Source organism: Equus asinus, chromosome 17 (genome assembly GCF_041296235.1).
Source record: "Equus asinus isolate D_3611 breed Donkey chromosome 17, EquAss-T2T_v2, whole genome shotgun sequence".
Lineage (NCBI taxonomy): Eukaryota > Metazoa > Chordata > Mammalia > Perissodactyla > Equidae > Equus > Equus asinus.
The window spans coordinates 43,670,833-43,693,439 of record NC_091806.1 but is presented as its reverse complement, the minus strand read 5'-3'; the positions used below and the strand labels follow the sequence as shown (position 1 = coordinate 43,693,439).

At 42.7% G+C, this 22,607-nt stretch overlaps 1 long non-coding RNA gene across 1 annotated transcript; it reads left to right on the top strand.

Annotated features, from left to right (window-relative positions):
• The first annotated feature begins 12,958 nt into the window (after positions 1-12,958).
• Positions 12,959-16,860, top strand: LOC139040482 (uncharacterized). The gene is made up of 3 exons (XR_011494986.1): positions 12,959-13,106; positions 13,471-13,651; positions 14,878-16,860. It is a non-coding gene; the product is annotated as an uncharacterized lncRNA (long non-coding RNA).
• Positions 16,861-22,607: the final 5,747 nt, after the last annotated feature.

Sequence of the window (22,607 nt, the reverse complement as noted above, 5' to 3'; positions counted from 1 at the left end):
GCAGACAGGCAGGGGCCGATGCCTTTCACACGGTGTCCAGGACTCATTTCCTTCCACCCACGTGCCTTCTCTCCGACCTCACTGCTCTTCCTGTCTGCCCCTCCTAACTCTTTCTCAGCTCAGATGTCTCTTCCTCCAGGAAGGCCTCTGGACCTCACTGCCTGGATTGCTTGAGATCCAATGATGTGTATGTTTCCACCCTCCCTCCCTGGACTCAGGCTCCATGGGGCTGTGTCTGCGTCGTCCATTCCGATTTCCCCAGCGCCAACATGGCGCCTTCACAAGGGAGGCTCTGAGTGAACAGTGGCTGGAGGAGTGAATCTGACCCCACAGTCACCCTGTGAAGGGGTTAGCTGCTGTACCCAACCCACTGGACAGGTGAACCACGAAGGCTCAGAGCTGTGGGAACTTAAACCAAGTCATGGATGCGAGCATTAACAGAGATGTCATTCGAACACAGACCCCACCTTCCAATCCACTATTCAGCCTACTGCCAGGCCGGCTCCTGGAAGCCCAGAGCCAGCAGGTCAGGGACCTCAGAAGCACAGACCCACCTCAGCAGGGAAGTGAACGTCTGTTGCCAATCTTCTTTTTCTTCTGCTTTTTTTCTCTTGTTCTCCCCAAAGCCCCCCAGTACGTAGTCGTCTATTCTAGCTGTGGGTCCTTCTGGTTGTGGCATGTGGGATGCCACCTCAGCGTGGCCTGATGGGCAGTGCCATGTCCATACCCAGGATCCGAAGCTGCCCTCACAGAGGGCGCGAACTTAACCATTCGGCCGGCCCCTCAAAATTTTTATTTCACCCCTAATGTACTTTTTTTGCTCTAAAACATTTCTATTCTCTGATTATCCACTACTGTATATCCTCCCATATTTTACCCATACATTTTATTATAATTAAGAATGAACCTGTATATATTCGTAAGTATGTGCAAATGTGTGTACACAAGATGTGTTTTTCATTTGGTTTTTTTAGTCATTATAAGGGCTTTTACCAAATGCATTTTTCTTTTTTTTTTTAAGGAGCATTAGCCCTGAGCTAACTGCTGCCAATCCTCCTCTTTTTGCTGAGCAAGACTGGCCCTGAGCTCACATCCGTGCCCATCTTCCTTTACTATATATGTGGGACGCTGCCACAGCATGGCTTGAAGAGTGGTGTAGGTCCGCACCTGGGATCCGAACTTGGGATCTGGGCCACCAAAGCAGAGTGCACGGAACTTCACCGCTACGCCACTGGGCCAGCCCCCGTTTAAATTTTTTGTTTAGTCAAATACGCGTCTCCTTCCCATCATAATTTCTGGGTTTCCAGTCTTGGTTAGGAAGGTCTTCTCATCTTTTCAACTTTCTCGCAAGGTTTTTATTATGTTATTTTTAACATTTAAGAGTTTGATCCTTCTGGAATTTATTTTGGCGTAAGAGTTCAGCCCAATTGTATTTTCTTCCAGATGAGTAGTGAGCTGCGTGCCGGCACCTCTCAGTACGTAATTCAGTCCTTTGTGTTGAATCAAAATGTCACATGTGTCATATATTAAATCCTAAAATGAACTAGGACTCAGTTCTATATTCCTAATTTGGCTCCATGAATCTTTTTGTCTAGTTCTTTGCCAATATCATATTGATTTGATTATAATGTCCTTATAGTGGTTACTTTCTGGTAAGGCAAGGCCCCTTCACTGTTCTTTTTCATATCTTTGACTATTTCCAGGCTTGTATTCAAGATAAGCATTAGGATCATTTAAACCAATTAAAAGAGAAGACTTGTTAGAATTTGAATTTAAATTGCATTAAATGTATCTATTAATTGTGGGACAAGTGATAATTTTACGCCGCTATATCCAACCGTCGCTAAACCTGAGATATCTTTCTGTTTTTCCCTTTTTTAAAGTGTCTTTCAATATGATATAGTTTTGTTCGTATGGGTGGGTCTGCACTTTTCTTGAGAAATTTACATTTATCTTTGACCCATTTTGAGTTAATTTTTGTATATAGTGTAAGGTAAGGGTCCAACTTCATTCTTTTACGGGTGAATATCCACTTTTCCCAACACTGTTTGTTGAAAAGACTGTCTTTTCCCTATTGAATGGTCTTGGCACTCTTGTCAAAAATCCATGGACCATAGACATGAGGGTTTATTTCTGGGGTCTTGATTCTATTCCACTAGTCCATATGTCTGTTTTTATGCCAGTATCAGACTGTTTTTGGCAGGTTTGGTTTTTTAACCTTATCTGGCACTTTACGTTTTATTGCAAGCATTCAGTCCCTGACATTTAATGTAATGAATGATATACTTGTAATGATTATATTCTTTCAATATTACTTTATGATTAGAATTTACGTTATTATTTCTTTTGCTTTTCTTTATTCTTTTAATTTAAAATAAATCTTGTCTATCTTAAAAATGTTTTAACATACTATTGAGTAAAACTGATGCTCTGGAAGGAATCCCTGCTCTGCCACTTATTAGCTATATGGTTAGACAAGTAATTCAACTTCTCTGAGCCTCAACTTCGTAATCTATAAAATGTGCATAAAAACACCTCTTTCAATTGGTAGCTGTGAGAAATAAATAACTATTGAATATAAAAGGCCTAGAGATGGGGGCCGGCCCCGTGCCGAGTGGTTAAATTCGCACGCTCCACTTCAGTGGCCCAGGGTTTTGCTCGTTTGAATCCTGGGCGTGGACATGGCACCACTCATCAAGCCATGCTGAGGCAGCATCCCACATGCCGCAACTGGAAGGACCCACAACTAAAAATACACGACTATGTACTGGAGGGCTTTGGGGGAAAAAGGAAAAATAAAAAAATAAAATCTTTAAAAGGCCTAGAGAATAAGTCCACAATAAATAGTAACTAAAATAATTTTTTGAAGAAGAAGAAGATTAGCCCTGAGCTAACATCTGCTGCCAATCCTCCTCTTTTTGCTGAGGAAGACTGGCCCTGAGCTAACATCCGTGCCCATCTTCCTCTACTTTATACATGGGATGCCTACCACAGCATGGCTTGACAAGTGGTGCCATGTCCGCACCTGGATCTGAACCGGTGAACACTGGGCCGCCGAAGCGGAACGTGCTCACTTAAGCACTGCGCCACTGGGCCGGCCCCTAAAATAAAATTTATGGAACAAAGACTGCATGTTTATCTTGTGATGTCATGGGGTTTGGCGCTGCTGAAGTCTCCCGAGGTTTGAGAACCTCTCCCTCCATCTCTGATTTCGAGGAGCAGGAGACCAGGTGGTCTATTGAGAGCACGCATGGGTGTAGAACGAAAAAGAGGTTCAGGTGTGGAATAGTTGAGACTGGGGATTGCAGAAAGAGCTGCCAAGGCATGGGCTGAGATCAGGATGCAAAGTGTCTTCTTTGTGACAGTCAGGGGGCTTCTGGTAGCCTCAGAAGATGGAAGGATCAAGGAGAGAGTAGGGACTTTGCTGGGCAGAGCATGTAGGACCCGGCTGGAAGAGGACGTGCAAGAGAGCCTGGGAGAGTGGCTGATAAGAGTGGTTTAGAAGTCAAGAAAGAAGGAGCTGCTGTGGGGCAGGCTGACAAACAGGGAGCGCGGGAAGAATAGAGTGGGGTCTGTCTGTGACATTAAAGAGCAGCCAGCCAGCCAGCCAGCCATGCAGCAGTCACATGTTGTGAGAGCAGAGAGCCTTTATTTTCTCCATAATTCAGCTTAACCTCATCTTTGGGATCTGTCATGCCTAGGGAGTGGGGAACTCAATCTCAGTAGTTTCTAAGATATAGACCTACATCTAAGGCAGAGATGGAGCAAAAGGAGGGGCTTGGTGGGGCCGTGGTGTTGGTCATTTGACCTGGTGGTTGCATGCCATAGCTCTCTTTGGAACAAGAAATATTGCCAGGGATAAAGAGAGGCATTGTGTAATTATAAAGGGGTTATTTCATCCAGAAAACATAAAAGTCCTAGCTATGCATTCAATTAAGTGTTTCTAAATGCATGAAGCAAAAACCGCCAGACTAAAAGGAGAAATAGAAAAATCCACTGTTATAGTTGGAGACTTCCACACTCCTCTCTCAGTAATGATGGAGCAAGTACGGAGAATATCAGAAGTATATAGAAGTCCTGAACAAGACTGTTGACGAACTTGACCTAATTGACATTTACAGGCCAAAGATCGTGTCTGTTCCCGCCGGTCAGAATGGAAGACTTCATAACCTTTGAGGCGTGGGTCTTAGAAGGGTCTTGCCTCGGTAGTGAGGAATAATTAGCCCAGACTAAATGCTTCTCTGGCCCCACCTGTCAGATCTCTGTTATAATAAAAAAATGTATTCAGTCTTTGTCCTGGTTCCTGGCACAGAGCTCCTAAAGCCCTTGGAATTTTCTGAGTGATGGGAATGTCTTTTGTTATTCATAATAAGGCCCTTTCGACCCTACACAAATGTGTGCTAATGAGGTCACTATTGATGGGCTCTGGACTGGCTTCAGGACTGGAGCTTGTAGCCAGAGGAGCCAACCATGGGAACAGAGGGTTGGAGCTTTCAGCCCCACCCTCAACCTGGAAGGAGAGGATAGGAACTAGATGTTGAGTTTGATTACCAGTTGCCAGTGATTTGATCAATCACGTGTACATAATGAAACCTCCAGGAAAACTCTTAAACAACAGGGTGCAGAGTGTTTCCAGGTGATGAACACCCGGTGCGGGCAGTGTGGTGTGCCCAGAAAGGGCATGGAAGCTCTGCACCCACCATACCTTGCCCTACGCATCTTTTCCATTTGGCTGTTCCCAAGTTATATCCTTTACAATAAACCAGTAACTGTAAGTAAAGCGCTTTCCTGAGCTCTGTGAGTTCTACTGAATTATTGAACCTGAGGGAAGGGGCTCATGGGAACTGCGAAATTTGTAGAAGGTCAGGCAGAAATCTGGGTAGCTTAGGCATCCCATTTGCAACTGGCATCTGAAGTGGGGGCAGTCTTGTGGGACTAAGCCCTTAACCTGTGACGTTCGTGCTAACTACAAATAGTGTCGGAACTGAAATGAATAGTGGACACCCAGTTGGTGTCAGAGAATTGGTGGAGGTAGGAAAAAAATCCTCAAAATCTTAAAAACATGACCGCAAAGCATCAAACTATTTCAAGTAATTTAACTGTGTCCCAGAACACAGCTCAAGAATATTTATAGGAATACAAAAATATCTTAGCACCCAAAAAAGTAAAATTTGTAATGCCTGGCATCCTACAGAGGATTACAAACATGCAGAAATGTAGGTATATATGACTCATAAGGAAAAGAAAAATCAATCAATTAAAACTCATCCAGAGCTAATGATGTTAGAACTAGCAAATAAGGACACTTAAAAAAAATATTATAAAGGCTGGCCCCGTGGCCAAGTAGTTAAGTTCGCGCGTTCCGCTGCAGGCGGCCCAGTGTTTTGTTGGTTCAAATCCTGGGCGCGGACATGGCACTGCTCATCAGACCACGCTGAGGCAGCATCCCACATGCCACAACTAGAGGGACCCACAACGAAGAATATACAACTATGTACCGGGGGGCTTTGGGGAGAAAAAGGAAAACAAATAAAATATTTAAAAAAATATATATATATATTATAGGGCCAGCCCCGGTGGCCTGGTGGTTAAGTTTGGCACACTCAGCCCCGGTGGCCTGGTGGTTAAGTTTGGCACACTCAGCCCCGGTGGCCTGGTGGTTAAGTTTGGCACACTCAGCCCCGGTGGCCTGGTGGTTAAGTTTGGCACACTCAGCCCCGGTGGCCTGGTGGTTAAGTTTGGCACACTCAGCCCCGGTGGCCTGGTGGTTAAGTTTGGCACACTCAGCCCCGGTGGCCTGGTGGTTAAGTTTGGCACACTCAGCCCCGGTGGCCTGGTGGTTAAGTTTGGCACACTCAGCCTTGGTGGCCTGGTGGTTAAGTTTGGCACACTCAGCCCCGGTGGCCTGGTGGTTAAGTTTGGCACACTCAGCCCCGGTGGCCTGGTGGTTAAGTTTGGCACACTCAGCCCCGGTGGCCTGGTGGTTAAGTTTGGCACACTCAGCCCCGGTGGCCTGGTGGTTAAGTTTGGCACACTCAGCCTTGGTGGCCTGGTGGTTAAGTTTGGCACACTCAGCCCCGGTGGCCTGGTGGTTAAGTTTGGCACACTCAGCCTTGGTGGCCTGGTGGTTAAGTTTGGCACACTCAGCCTTGGTGGCCTGGTGGTTAAGTTTGGCACACTCAGCCTTGGTGGCCTGGTGGTTAAGTTTGGCACACTCAGCCTTGGTGGCCTGGTGGTTAAGTTTGGCACACTCAGCCTTGGTGGCCTGGTGGTTAAGTTTGGCACACTCAGCCTTGGTGGCCCAGGTTCGGCTCCCAGGCGTGGACCTACATCACTTATCTGTCAGTGGCCATGTGGTGGTGGTGGCTCACATACAAAAAAGAGGAATTTGGCAGTGGATGTTAACTCAGGGCGAATCTTCCTCAGCAAAAAAATTATATATATATAATATACAATATATAAAATAATAAAATATATAAAAATATATAAAATAATAAATATAACTGTATTCTATATGTTCAAAAAGCTAAGTAGAGACACAGAAGATATAAAAACCCCCAAAATCAAACTTCCTGGGATGAAAACTACAATGTCTGAGATGAAAAATATACTGAATGGAATTAATGGCAGATTAGACATTAAAGAAGAAAAGATTAATGAATTTGAAGATATATCAGAGAAACTATCTAAAATGAAACATAATGGGAAAAAAGAATACAGAAATTGAAAAGTGCATGAGTGAGCTATGGGACAACCTCAAGTGGCCTAATATGTGTGTAGTGGGGGTGGGACAAAAAAATATTTGTAGAAATACTAAGCAAAGATTTTCTAAATTTGGTGAAAACTGTAAACCCACAGATGCAAGAAGTTCAACTTACTTCAAGCACAAGAAACATGAAAAAAGAAAAAAAAATCAAGGCACATCATACTCAAAGTGTTCAAAACTAGTGATAAAAAAATAACCATGTTACTTACAGAGAAATAAAGATAAGGATGACACTAGATTTCTTTTCTTTTCTTTTTTTGAGGAAGATTAACCCTGCGCTAACATCTGCTGCCAATCCTCCTCTTTTTGCTGAGGAGGGCTGACCTTGAGCTAACATCTGTGCCTGTCTTCCTGTACTTTATATACAGGACGCCTACCACAGCATGGCTTGCCAAGCGGTGCCATGTCCGCACCCAGGATCCCAACCAGCGAACCCCAGGCCACCAAAGCGGAACATCCGCCCTTAACCACTGCACCACCGGGCCAGCCCCCCGACAACAGATTTCTTGTTGGTAACAATGTAAGCAAGAAGTGAAGCAACATCTTTAAAAAAGAAAGAACAAAGCTGTCAGCATAGTAGAGTCTTATACCCAGCAAAAATATTTTTCAAAGATGTTGACAAAATAAAGACTTTTTAAGATATAAAATCCACACTATAAGAAATATTATGAAAAACTTGTTAAGTCCTTCAGGGAGAAGGAAAATGATATCAGGTGGAAATATGGATCTACAAAAAGCAATGAAGTGCACTAGAAATGAGAATGACATTGGTGAATATATAAGATTTTTTCTTTTTTTTTTTAGGAAGATTATCTCTGAGCTAACATCTGCTGCCAATCCTCCTCTTTTTGCTGAGGAAGACTGGCCCTGAGCTCACATGCCTGCCCATCTTCCTCTACTTTGTATGTGGGACGCCTGCCACAGCATGGCTTGCCAAGTAGTGCCATGTCTGCACCTGGGATCTGAACCAGCGAACCCCGGGCTGCCAAAGTGGAACGTGTGCACTTAACCGCTGCGCCACCAGGACGGCCCCAAGATTTTTTCTTATTTAAATCTTTTTAAAGATTTTATTTTTTTTCCTTTTTCTCCCCAAAGCCCCCGGTACATAGTTGTATATTCTTCATTGTGGGTCCTTCTAGTTGTGGCATGTGGGACGCTGCCTCAGCGTGGTTTGATGAGCAGTGCCATGTCCACACCCAGGATTCGAACCAGCGAAACACTGGGCCACCTGCAGCGGAGCGCGCGAACTTAACCACTCAGCCACGGGGCCAGCCCCAGGTGATTTTTTTTTTCTTCTGTGTTCTTTTTCCATGCACATCCTCTGTTTTGAGATTTGGAGAAGCCAGACGGGGCAGGCCAGCCCCTAAATCTTTTTAAAAGATAAAAAACGATAATAAGAAAATATTATGAACACTTTATGCCAATATATTCAATGATCTATGTGAAATGGACAAATTCTTTAAAAAATACAAATTACCAGAATTGACTCAAGAAGAAATAGAAAATAGAAACAGAATAGTCCTATGTCTATTGAAGAAATTGAGTTCATAAATTAAAACCTTCCTACAAAGGAAATGCCAGGTTGAGATGGTTGAATGATGAATTCTATCACAGTTAAGGAAGAAACAATACAAATCCTACACAAATTCTTTCAGAAAACAGAAAAGGGTACACTTCCCACCTCATTTTATAAGGCCAGCATTACTCTGAAACCGAAACTATAGCTACCACAGGGAAAGAATTCAGGGACCAACATCTCATGTGAACATAGATAAATATTCTTTAACAAAATATTATCAAATAATTCCTTTTCTTCATCAAATTTAACTCTACTTGATATGTTGCCTATGCTTGTGTTTATTACCTGTAGCTTCCGAGTATAAGTTCCCTGAGTGCAAGGACTTTATTTGTTTTGTTCATGGCTGTCCTCTCCACATCACCATCCCAGGGTCTGGACCAGTGCTTGACCAACACTACATGCTCAATAAATATTTGTTGAGTGCTTGAGTGAGAGATGGACCCCCAGTTGGTTTCAGGAGACACATTGTTGCTCAGTAAGTCCACGTATAGTCAAAGATAACGGGGCACATTTTAAAAACAGATTAAAATGAAGATCCCAGTCTTGGCTACCCTCCTACTATTCTATTTTAAAATGCAGCTAGATATATGCCATGAGTTTATTAATAAAGTTTTGATTCTTTTGTTTTTTTGGGGGAAGATTAGCCCTGAGCTAACATCTGCTGCCAATCCTCCTCTTTTTGCTGAGGCAGACTGGCCCTGAGCTAACATCTGTGCCCATCTTCCTCTACTTGATATGTGAGACGCATTTCAACATACACTCTGTACTGTGAACAATAATTCCCTATTTGTGCCTCCCCAACCCCTGGCGACCTCTATTCTGCTTTCAGTTTCCATGAATTTGCTTTTCTAGGTCCCTCATACGAGTGGAATCATACAATGTTTGTCCTTTTGTGTCTGGCTTATGTCACTTAGCGTAATGTCTTCAAGGTTCATCCGTGTAAAGCATGTGTCAAAATTTCATTCTGTTTTACGGTTGAATAAAATTCCATTGTATGTATATACCACATTTTGTGTACCCATTCATCTGTTGATGGACATTTGGGTTGTTTCCACCTTTTGGCTGTTGTGAATAATGCTGCTATGAACATTGGGGTACACATATCTGTTTGAGTCTCTGCTTTCAATGTTTTTGGATATCTACCTAGAAGTGGAATTGCTTGGTCATATTTTGTTCTATATTTAACTTTTTGAGGAATCACCAAACCGTTTTCCACAGTGCATGCACCATTCTACATTCCACCGGCAATGCAATTTCTCCACATCCTTGCCAGTACTTATATTTTTTAATTAAAGATTTAACTGTAATAATTATTCAGATTGCATCAAGTTTGGTTGCCCCATGGCTACAGTGAATAATGATATATTTTAGAAATTTGATTGAAATGGACACTGTTTCTAAGCAGCTTTTCTCCTTTTGAGAATGAGATTCAATTTTATAGATTCCAAAAAGAGTACCAACCAAAATCTCAGCAGGCTTTGCTGGTAGAAATTGACAAGCTGATTCTAGAATGTGTACAGAAATTCAAAGGACAGAGAATAGCCAAGGCAATTTTGAAAAAGAAGGATGTGATTGGAGGACTTTCGAGACAGTGTAATATTAGCGTAAGAACAGAAACATATGTCAAAATGCAGAACTGTGGAACAGAATAGAGCCCAGAAATAGATCTGGACGTGTATAGTCGATTGATTTGCAACAAAAGAGTCAGGAGAATTCAATGAGGAAAAAATAGTCTTCTTTAAAAAACTTTGTATTGCCATTATGATAGTTTAGAACCTTGTGAAATTTCAGTTGTAATTATTGTCTGTCAGTCGTGTTGTAGGTGCACCACTTCACCCTTTGTGCCCACCCCCTACCCCCCCTTTCCCCTGGCAGCCACTGATGTGTTCTCTTTGTCTCTATGTTTAACTTCCTCCTATGAGTGGAGTCATACAGAGATTGTCTTTCTCTATCTGGCTTATTTCACTTAACATAATTCCCTCAAGGTCCATTCATGTTGTTGTGAATGGGACGATTGTATCCTTTTTTATGGCTGAGTAGTATTCCATTGTGTGTGTGTGTGTGTGTGTGTGTGTGTGTGTGTGTGTGTGTGTGTATACACCATATCTTCTTTATCCAATTATCATTCACTGGGCACTTAAGTGGTTTCCACATCTTGGCTATTGTAAATAATGCTGCGATGAACATAGGGGTGCATGAGACTTTTGCAATTGCTGATTTCACGTTCTTTGGATGGATACCCAGTAGCGAGATGGCTGGGTCATATGGTATTTCTATTTTTAATTTTTTGAGGAATCTCCATACTGTTTGCCATAGTGGCTGCACCAGTTTGCGTTCCCACCAGCAGTGTGTGAGATTCCTTTGTTTCCACAACCTCTCCAACATTTGTCACTTTTTGTTTTGGTTATTTTTGCCATTCTAACGGGTGTAAGATGCTATCTTAGTGTAGTTTTGATTTGCATTTCCCTGATCATCAGTGATGATGAGCATCTTTTCATGTGCCTATTGGCCATCCGTTTATCTTCTTTGGAGAAATGTCTGTTTGTGTCCCCTGCCCATTTTTTTGATCACGTTGTTTGATTTTTTTGTTGTTGAGTTGTGTGAGTTCTTTATATAGTATGGCGATTAACCCTTTGTTGGATATATCACTTGCAAATATTTTTTCCCAATGGATGGGTTGTTTTTTTGTTTCAATCCTGTTTTCCCTTGGCTTCAAGAAGCTCTTTAGTCTGATGAAGTCCATTTGTTTGTTCTTTCTCTTGTTTCCCTTGTCTGAGAAGACATGTGTCTGAAAAGATCCTTTTGATATTGATGTCAAAGAGTGTCCTGCCTATAGAAACAATAGGCTTTTTAACTAATGAAGCTGCAGCAGCTGGATATCGATTGGAACAAAAAAATGAGCTTTTGATCCTTACCTCACACCCTATACAAAAACTAATTCAAATGGGTTGCAGACCTAGATGTGAAACTAAAGCTATTAAACTATAGCTACAAAGCTAAAAGTATGCTTCTAGAAGAAAACACTGGAGAAAGTTTTTGTGACTTTAGGGTGAGCAAAGATTTCTTTAGTAGGACATAACAAGCATGGACCATAAAAGAAAAAAATCCATGAAATAAATACAAATCTACTCTTAAAAGACATTGTTTGCTAAATGAAAAGGCAAGCCACAGACTGGGAGAACCTATTTGCAATACACACATTGCAAATTCAAAAGACTCGTATCCAGATGTATAAAGAACTCTAAAAACTCAATAACAAAACAAAAAACAAAACGCAAGAGCCAGTAATTTGAATAGAGACTTCACAATAGATGACATATAAAGCTAGACACAAAAGAGTACATATTGTATGATTCCATTTTTATGAAATCCTAGGAAAGACTAATAAAATTAATAGCGGCAGAAAGCAGGTCACTGATTATTGCTTGGGAAACGGGGTGGGTGTGGGGATTGACTGGGAAGAGGCACAGGGAGCATTTGGGGCAACGGAAATGTTCTTTATATTGAATGTGGTGATGGATGTATGGATGTATATGTCTGTCAAAACTCAGTGGACTGGGGCCGGCCCCGTGGCCGAGTGGTTAAGTTCATGCTCTCCGCTTCGGCAGCCCGGGGTTTCACTGGTTCGGATCCTGAGTGCGGACATGGCACCGCTCATCAGGCCATGCTGAGGTGGCGTCCCACATGCCATAACTAGAAGGACCCACAACTAAAAATATATATACAACTATGTACCAGGGGACTTTGGGGAGAAAAAGGGAAAAAAAAATCTTTAACAAAAAAAAGAAAAAAACCTCATTGGACTGTATACACAAATCATATGAATTATTGTATGCAAATATATCTTAATAAAATTGATTTAAAGAAACAAGTGAAAATATCTGCCTTGCCACTTCTGTACTGTCTCCTTGACTGGGTGTCTTCACTTCATGCATCTGTAAAATGGGAATGATAGTACCTGACTAGGTTGTTTTGAGAGGTAGATGAGCTTCATTCATGTGAAAAGTTGTGTTGTGAGCACTCCATAAAGGGGAGATAACATCATCATTGGGGGAGGGGCATCCAGCCCCTGCTGGCGCCCATGGAAAGTTACTTGGTCCCTTCTATGGCATCTTGGCCCTCCCCACCCTGAGGGCAGGGCCAGTCCAGGTCTGCCAGCACCTGATGCCAAGATCACACAACTCTTGGTGGCCGAGAGAACCCTTTTCCTGGGCCCCGATCCCTCCCGATGCCCAGGGGCTCTGTGAAGCCCCTCAGATTGACTCCCAGGCTCCCATTGGCCATCATCCTTGTGGATGCCCTTGACCTTGGCTCCCGCCCAGAAACACAGCGCAGACATCAGGGTTGTCAGCAACCCATCTCTCTGAGTTCTCTTTTCATTTCTACACCTCAGCCAGGATGGGGGCCCATGGAGACGGGGACATAAGCTCTTCCTGGGGACACCCCAACTTCTCCACTCCTTTCTAAAACCTCTGCTGTTCCTCTGTTCTCCCCTCTTTGTCCTTTTATTAGCTCCCTCGGTGGGGGGTGGTAAGTTGATCCACTCAATATCTGAGCATTCATTTTTCTGAATCTGTTGTTTATGATGCTGAAACCAGCACCGTGACTTCTTTGTTCCACTGTGTCCTGAGTCAGTGACTAGAGACAGAGGGTCACAGGATAAAAGGAAGTGTGTGTGTGTTTGACTTGTGATACTATCTCAAAATGTTCTCCTGTTCCAAATCTCTGTGACGGCAGCGTTGGGAGCTGGGGAGGAAGCGTGTAAGTCTGAGGGAACAGCACTGACATTTGATCTTGGCCTATGGCTGGACTGGAGAGAGATTTTAGAGGCAGAAGAGGCCAGAAGACGGGGGAGGGCCTGAGACAGGGGCGGCATAGGGACAACATGGTGCAGTGAGAATAGGCAAGCAAGCTTTGGGCTGGAGACGGGCAGAATGTGGATTTAGTCAGAAGTGCCCTGGGGATCCGGCTGTGTGTGGGGTGGGGTGGCAGGCGGTGGTTGCGGTGTGGGAGGGCTCCAGAGTTTGGGAGAGGGTAGGGGGGCTAGTGAATTGGGCCTGTCTGGCTATTTGCTCCTTTGGTGTATGGCAATGGAGAGGCTGGATTTTCTTTCCTTCTTTGCCAGGATTTGGCCAGACTGAAGCTCCGGGATTGCCCTGGACTTGTGGCCACTCCAAGCTCCAGGAACAAACCAGGGCGTCGTGCAGGGAGTCATCCCAACCAGCCCTGTGGCCCTGTTCTTTGTGCGGTTACCTCATCTGGGACCACATTTCCAAGGGGTCTTAAATCTGGAATGATCCAGAAAGGTAGAAGGGGGTGGGGAGGGTGTGTGTCACTGTCAACATGGAACTTATGGTCTGTCTCCCCCTTTGAAGTGTCAACTCCCCCAGGGCTTCAACTTTGTCCTCTCACTGCCCTGCCCCAGGCACATTGTGGGCCCCCGGTAAACAGCTGTTGAATGAGTGAGTCAGGGTCCGAGGGCGTTCCCTAGGGTGCGGAGCAGCCTTCTGTCTTCTAGAAGGCCCCATAGGAAGCCAAAGGGAGACAGATTTTGACCCTACATCAGAAAGGACCTTGAAAAGCCAGAGCCGCTGTGCGCATCCTGTCGCCTGGGCTGACCATGTGGGAGCCAGAGGCAGACCTGAAGGGCCCCTGAAGGTCCTTCCAGCCACTACATGTGGGACTTGGCTCCGGGGTCACATTGTGGTAGGTAACTACAATGACATGTCAGTTCTTGAGTGAGACAGAACTGGTTTTAAATCCTGGCTCCTCCGTTAAGCTGTGTGACCTTAGGCATGTTACCCAATGTCTCTGAACTTGTTACCTTGTCTGTAATGTGGAGAGACTATTGGTCCAACACCTACCTCAGAGGCTGGCTGCACGCATTGGATTCAAATGCTCACCCCTGAACAGCACTTAGCTCCACGTCCGGCTCGCAGCCAGCACTCAGCCGACATTAGCTATTGTTACAGCGCTGGAGACGGGCCAAAGGGGCTGGGTCCCAGGGTTCAGTGAACTAGGACAAATCACATGTCGTGTAAGCCAACTGGATGACAGCCAGGAAGGGGCATGGCAGTGCTCTCTTTAAATATCCAAGTCTTGGACATTAGTTTGATACAATTTTGATTCATGTGCTCCCAGATGACCACTGGGAGGACGAGACCCAGAGATGGGAAAGGCGCCATTTCCAGGAGAGTCACAGAAACAGATATTAAATCCATAACTGGCGCAGCTATTCCTCACGTGTGTCGGGAAAAAGACGGATAACTTGGTTCCAAGTTTCTCACCTAAACAGGGAGGTTGGGGACTGGATTTCTCTTCTCTATTAGAACAACCAGCTCCAACAACAAAACTATTTTGATGGTTTTATGGACAATATTTACACTGTTTCATTCAACTCGGTGTTAATATAAAGTGAATCATTTATAGAAACGGCCATTTTATCAATAATGACAATAAAATTGCAAGTTTGTAATATTTTGAGTGTTTAGCAAACATAATTAACATTAGGCCGACATTTTCAAATTCTCAGAACAAGATCAAGGATAAAGCGCTGACTTTGAGACTCCCACTTGGAGCTAAACCCACAAGAGAGGCTGAATTAGTCCTAAAATGGATTCAGCGTTCCCAGGGCTCCCACGCCCACCGGAGCGACCAGCAGAAGCAGATGGTCCACGAAACAAAGCTTGCCCGAGTTAAGCCTGTGACTGTGGCCTGCTCTCACAAACCACCGCCAAACACAGGAAAGTAAACTGCCACGGGTAAATATCAGCAGAAACAAGAAGCCACTTATGACACTATTATGAAAAAGCTATAAACATCCTTGTACTTTTTGTAAATGTATTTTTAAAAATTTATATTGGGAAAATGCGTAAGAGTAAAATTGCTGGTCACAGGGCAAACACAGACTCAACTTTATAAGCGCTAAACAGTCCCCCAAGGTGGTTGGACCATTTTACATTCTCACCAGCAAGAGTTCCAGCTGCTCCACAACTTCTCCATCATTTGATGTTTTCGTCTTTTTTCTTCTAGTATATGTGAGGTGGTATCTTACCATAGTTTTTTGTTTTTTTTTTCTCAAGGAAGATTGGCCCTGAGCTAACATCCATGCCCATCTTCCTCTATTTTTCATATGTGGGACGCCTGCCACAGCATGGCTTGACAAGCAGTGCCATGTCCGCACCTGGGATCTGAACCTGCGAACACCTGGCTGCAGAAGCAGAAAGGGTGAACTTAACTGGGGTGCCACCGGCCGGCCCCTTATGGTAGTTTTAATTTGCATTTCTTTGATGACTACCTTTTCATGTGTTTATTGATCGTTTATTTGTGTATCTTCTTTTTCTTTTTTTTAAGATTTTTTTTTTCCTTTTTCTCCCCAAAGCCCCCTAGTACATAGTTGTATATTCTTCGTTGTGGGTCCTTCTAGTTGTGGCATGTGGGACGCTGCCTCAGCATGGTTTGATGAGCAGTGCCATGTCTGCGCCCGGGACTCGAACCAATGAAACACTGGGCCGCCTGCAGTGGAGCACGCGAACTTAACCACTCGGCCACGGGGCCAGCCCCGATTTGTGTATCTTCTTTTGTGAAGTTTCTGTTCAATTCTTTTGCCAATTTTTACTGCTTGTATTTTTATCGTTGATTTGTAGGAGTTCTTTATATACCCTGGATACAAGTACTTTCTCAGATACAGGCATACGTCAGAGATATCATGGACTCAGTTCCAGGCCACTGCAGTAAAGCGAATATCACACTAAAGCAAGTCAATGGATTTTTGGTTTCCCAGTGCATACAAAAGTTATGTTTATGATATACTGTAGTCAGTTAAGTGTGCAATAACATTATGTCTAAAAAAAACAAGGTACATACCTTATTCAAAAAATACTTTATTGCTAAAAAATCCTAACCATCATCTGAGCCTTCCACAAGTCATGATCTTTTTGCTGGTGGAGGGTCTTGTAAAAAATACAATATCTGCAAAGCACAATAAAGCAAAGTGTGATAAAATGAGATATATTTGTATATGTGTTGAAAATATTTTTTTTTCCTGTGGCATATCTAGTAATTTTATTAGTCAGTCCCAGAGAGAAAATATGGAAAGCATGGAGGAGAGGTAATATATTAAGAGATACCGGATATGAATTTTTCACAACTGATGAAAAACATTAATCCACAGATCCAGGAAACAGAATTTATCCCAAAGAAGTTAAGTAGAAAGAAATCTATGCCTAGACAGATTCTAGTGGAACGGAAGAATATCAAAGACAAAGAGGAGATCTTAGAATCAGCCAGAAAGAAAGGACAGGTTTCTAGCAAAGGAGTAGCAGCAAGCTTCTTGGCACAACAAAAGAAGCCACAAGATAAAGGAGTGAGATCTGTAAAGTGTGGAGAGAAAATAACCAAGTTAGAATTGTGTAGTTACCAAAATTCTCTTTCAAGAATGAGGGTGGGATAAACCCATTTTCAGATAATCAAGAACTGAGAGTTTCATAGCCGGAAATCTGCTCAAGAACATTTTAAAGGATGTATTTCAAGAGGAAAGGAGGGGCCGGCCCAGTGACACAGCAGTTAAGTTTGCACGTTCCACTTCGGCAGCTTGGGGTTCACTGGTTGGGATCCCGGCTGCAGACATGGCACCACTTGGCAAGCCATGCTGTGGTAGGCGTCCCACATATAAAGTGGAGGAAGATGGGCAAGGATGTTAGCTCAGGGCCAGTCTTCCTCAGCAAAAAGAGGAGGATTGGCAGCAGATGTTAGCTCAGGGCTGATCTTCCTCAAAAAAAAAAAAAGAGGGAAGGAAATTATCCTACAAGGATGGTTCAGGTTATAAGAAGGAATGATGAACTAAAAAAGTGACAAATATGTAGTTAAATCTGAATACACACGGTTGGTTAAAGCAAGGATAATAGTGTGGGGCCGGCCCTTTGGCCGAGTGGTTAAGTTCTCTCGCTCCCCTTTGGCGGCCCAGGGTTTCGCCAGTTCAGATCCTGGGCGCAGACACGGCACCGCTCGTCAGGCCATGTTCACGTGGCATCACATGCCACAACTAGAAGGACCCATAGCTAAGATATACAACTATGTACTGGGGGGATTTGCAGGGAAGAAGAAGAAGAAAAAGAAAAAACAGAAGATTGGCAACAGATGTTAGCTCAGGTGCCAATCTTTGGGGGGAAAAAAAGAACTTTAAAGAATAATAGTGTCTAATTTATGTAATTAAAACAAAAAGTGAAACTGAGATATTCAGCGACGCCTCTCTACAGATCATGGTGGGTAAGATAAAAACCAAAGAGATTTTTTAAGGTCCTTTCATTGTACGGAAGTGAGTGGGGCAGTTAAGACAGTGTTTTACATTAAGAATTTATTAGGTTAAATACATATGTTCAACATGATCATCTCAACGGACGTAGAAAAAGCATTTGACAAAATCCAACACTCACGACAAAAACTCTCAGCAAAGTAGGACTAGAAAGGAACTTCTTGAACCTGATTAAAGGCATCTATAAAAAAACCCTGCAGCAAACATCTTAATGGTGAAGAGAATGCTTTCCTCCTAAGATCTGGAAGAGGCAAAGATTGCCGTTGTCACCATCACCTTTTTTTTTTTTTTTTGAGGAAGATTAGCCCTGAGCTAACATCTGCTGCCAAGCCTCCTCTTTTTGCTGAGGAAGACTGGCCCTGAGCTAACATCCTTGCCCATCTTCCTCTACTTTATATGTGGGACACCTGCCACAGCGTGGCTGGACAAGTGCTGCGTATGTCCGCACCCAGGATCTGAACCGGCGAAGCCCAGGCCAGTGAAGTGGAACGTGCACACTTAACCGCTGCGCCACCAGGCTGGCTCCAATCCACCCTCTTTTATTCAGAGTCGTGGTGGAGGTTCTAGCCAGTGCAATAAAATAAAAAATAAAAAAAAGAAAGAAGTTAAAAGACATCTGCATTGGAAAGGAAACAGCAAAGCTGCCTTTATTTGCAGACAAAATGGTCATCTATGTAGAAAATCCTAAGGAACTTACAACAAAAAAGCTACAATAACTAAAATGTCAGTGCAGCAAAGGTGCAGGATGCAATATCCAAAAATAAATCCTATTTCTATATACAATAGCAACAAACAATCAGAAATTGAAAAATATTTAAAATACCATAAAATAGTGGCCGAGTGGTTAAGTTCGCACGCTCTGCTGCAGGCGGCCCAGTGTTTCGTTGGTTCGAATCCTGGGTGCGGACATGGCATTGCTCATCAAACCACGCTGAGGCAGCGTCCCACATGCCACAACTAGAAGGACTCACAACTAAGAATATGCAACTATGTACCTGGGGGCTTTGGGGAGAAAAAAGAAAAAAATAAAATCTTTAAAAAAAAAAAAAGGGGCTGGCCCTGTGGCCGAGTGGTTAAGTTCGCGCGCTCCGCTGCAGGCGGCACAGTGTTTCGTTGGTTCGAATCCTGGGCGCGGACATGGCACTGCTCATCAGACCACGCTGAGGCAGCGTCCCACATGCCACAACTAGAAGGACCCACAACAAAGAATATACAACTGTGTACTGGGGGGCTTTGGGGAGAAAAAGGAAAAAATAAAATCTTAAAAAAAATACCATAAAATATTGAATATTTAGGGATAAATTTGACAAAAGATATGCAAGACCTGTACACAGAGAACACAAAACATTGCATAAAGGAATTAAATGAGTGTAGAGATATACCTGAGATCATGGCTGAGAGACTGGATATTAACATGTCAGCGTTCCCCAGATTGATCCGTAGATTCAGTGCCGTGTTGTAGAAATTAACAAGCTGATGCTAACATTTATAAGGAAGTGGAAAGGACTGGAAAAAAAATAAGAGGAAAGTTGGAGGATTTACACTACCTGATTTCAAGATATATGATAATGCTACAGTAATCAACAGTCTGTGATATTGGCATAAAGATAAATAAACGCAAGAGGATAGAGAATCCAAAAATGTACCCACACATGTATGGTCAACTGGTTTTCAACTCAGGTGCCAAAGTGATTCAAGGGAGAAAGGATAAGTTTTTCAACAAATGGCGCTGAAACAATTGGATAGTTGTATGCAAAAAAGGGAAAAAAAGAAAAAGAAGGAAGCGTGCCGTTTCCTCACACCATGTTACATACATAATACAAAAGATAACGCAAAATGGATCATAGGCCTAAATGTAAGAGCTAAAACTGTAAGACTTCTAGACTTCTAGAAAAAAACAATGGAGAAAATCATATTGACTTTGGGTATGGCAAAGATTTCTTAAATATGACCCAAAAAGCATGAAATACAAAAGAAAAAAATCAACAAATTGAACTTCAGCCAAATTGAAAGTTTTTATTCTGCAAACTGTTTTGAAAATGGAAAGGCAAGACACAGACTGGGAGAAAATGTTTGCAAAACACACATTCAGTGAAGGACTTGTACTTAGAATACATAAAGACACTTGTAATTCTAAAAGGTCCACCCAGTTTTCTTCTAAAGGCAAACATTTGAATAAACACTTCACTAAAGAAGACATATGGATGTATGGTGATGTATAAAAACTAGACTATGGGTGGGGAACACGATGCAGTCCACACAGAAACTGAAATATAATAATGTACACCTGACATTTACACAATGTTATAAGCCAACATGACCTCAGTAAAATAATTTTTAAAAAGAAGATAAATGGATAGCAAATAAGCATAGGAAAAGACTCTCAAAAAACCTCTGGCAAGACTTACACAGAAAAACACAAAGTACAACTCCATAGTGTAATGAGTGAAAAGAGAAACATAGCTATGGTTTCGGCAGGTATTAAAAAGATAATAAGAGAATTGTCGCCAACTTAATGCCAATAGATTTGCACACTTAGATAAAAGAAATTCCTAGAAAAATACAACTTTTCAAAATTGACTCAAGAAAATAGAATAGTCCAATAAATACTAAATATTCCTATATCTTAAAGAAACTGAAGTAGTAGTTGAAAATTTCCCCACAGAGAGGTTGTTTTTTCAAGAAATCCTTATATGTAGATATACATAATTCTGTATTTACCAGTTAATATAATGGCTACTTTAACATACTCTAGGGGGCCAGCCCAGTGGCGCAGCGGTTGGTTAAGTTCGCACGTTCTGCTTCTTGGCAGCCCGGGGTTCGCTGGTTCGGATCCCGGGTGCGGACATGGCACCGCTTAGCAAAAGCCATGCTGTGGCAGGCGTCCCACATATAAAGGAGAGGAAGATGAGCATGATGTTAGCTCAGGGCCAGTCTTCCTCAGCAAAAAGAGGAGGACTGGCAGTAGTTAGCTCAGGGCTAATCTTCCTCAAAAAAAAAAAAAATCAAAACTCCATAATGAAAAGGTAAAAATAAATAAATAAAATAAAATCTATCTATAGAAAAATCAGCAGCTCCAGTCAGTTTTACTGGTGAGTTTTACCAATCTTTCAAGGAATAAATCATTCGAAACTTACCTAGACTCCTCCAGAGAACAGAAAGGGAGGGATTTTTCCTCAAATCATCCTATGAGGCTGCTACAACTTTTTTTTTTTTTAAAGACTTTATTTTTTTCCTTTTTCTCCCCAAAGTCCCCCTGGTACATAGTTGTATATTCTTGGTTGTGGGTCCTTCTAGTTGTGGTATGTGGGACGCCGCCTCAGCGTGGTTTGATAAGCAGTGTCATGTCCGCGCCCAGGATTCGAACCAATGAAACACTGGGCCGCCTGCAGCGGAGCGCGCGAACTTAACCACTCGGCCACGGGGCCAGCCCCGAGGCTGCTACAACTTTTATACCAAAATTAAACAAGGCCCCCCCCCCCCAAAAGGAAAATGACAGCCATTTTATTTGCAAATACAGTTGCAAAATCCCCTCCTAAAATATCAGTGAATCAAATCCAACCATATAACACACCATGAGCAAGCTGGGTTTATCCCAAGAATATAGGATGGTTTCCTCCTGGGAAATCTGTGTTGTAATCTACGCTAACAGATACAGGAGGAAAATCCTATGATATGCTCCCTAGATGGCGGAAAAGCACTGGATAAAAATCAACGCCTATTTATCACAAACATTCTTAGGAAACTAGAAACTAGAACCCGATGATGGATATATACCAAAAAATTGTATATAACCTAAGGACAAGAACTGTAAAAATATATCCTTTTGGGTAATCACATTATTGGCGGTAGGGTTGGTATTGTTCTTCTGAGAGTGTTTTGTGTATCGTGTGAGATAGACCAAATGAGTAATTGGTTGGTGTCATTGAGAACTGAATCTTTTTATTGTGGTAAAATATACATAACAAAATTTACCATTTTAGCCATTTTTGAGTGTACAGTTCAGTGGCATTACGTACGTTCACATTGTTGTGCAACCATCACCACCATCGATCTCCGGAATCTTTTCATCATCCCCAATATAAACTCTGTCCCCATGAAACACTAACTCCCCCTTCCCCCTCTCCCCAGCCACGGGGACCGTTATTCTACTTTCTGTCTCTACGAATTTGACTACTCTAAGTATCTCATATAAGTGGAATCATACAATATTTGTCCTTTTGTGTCTGCCTATGTCACTTAGCATAACATCTTCAAGGTTCATCCATGTTGTCGCATGTACCAGAATTTCATTCCTTTTTAAGGCTGAATGATGCCATTGTATGGATATACCATATTTTGTTTACCGATTCATCCGACCATGGACATTTGAGTTGTTTCTACATTTTGGCCATTGTGAATAACGCTGCTATGAACATTGGTGTACGAAATCTGAGTTCCTTCTTTCACTTGTTTTGTGTATATGCATACCCAGAAGTGGAATTGCTGGATCATAAGGTAACTGTGTTTAATTTTTTGAGGAACCGCCATACTGTTTTCCACAGCAGCTGCACCAGTGATGCACCAGGGATCCAATTTCTCTACATCCTTGCCAACATTTCTTTTGTTTTTCTGACAATAGCCTTCCTAATGGGTGTGAAGTGGTATCTCATTGTACTATTTTTTTTAATTTTATTTTTTATTTTTTCCTTTTTTGCCCCAAAGCCCCCCGGTACATAGTTGTGTATTTTCAGTTGTGAGTCCTTCTAGTTGTGGCATGTGGGATGCCACCTCAGCATGGCCTGATGAACGGTGCCATGTCCATGCCCAGGATCTGAACCAGTGAAACCCTAAGCCGCCGAAGCGGAGCACGCGAGCTTAACCACTCGGCCACGGGGCCGGCCCTCATTGTACTTTTTGTTTGCATTTCCTTGGTAGCTGTTGTGTCGAGCGTTTTTTCATGTGCTTAT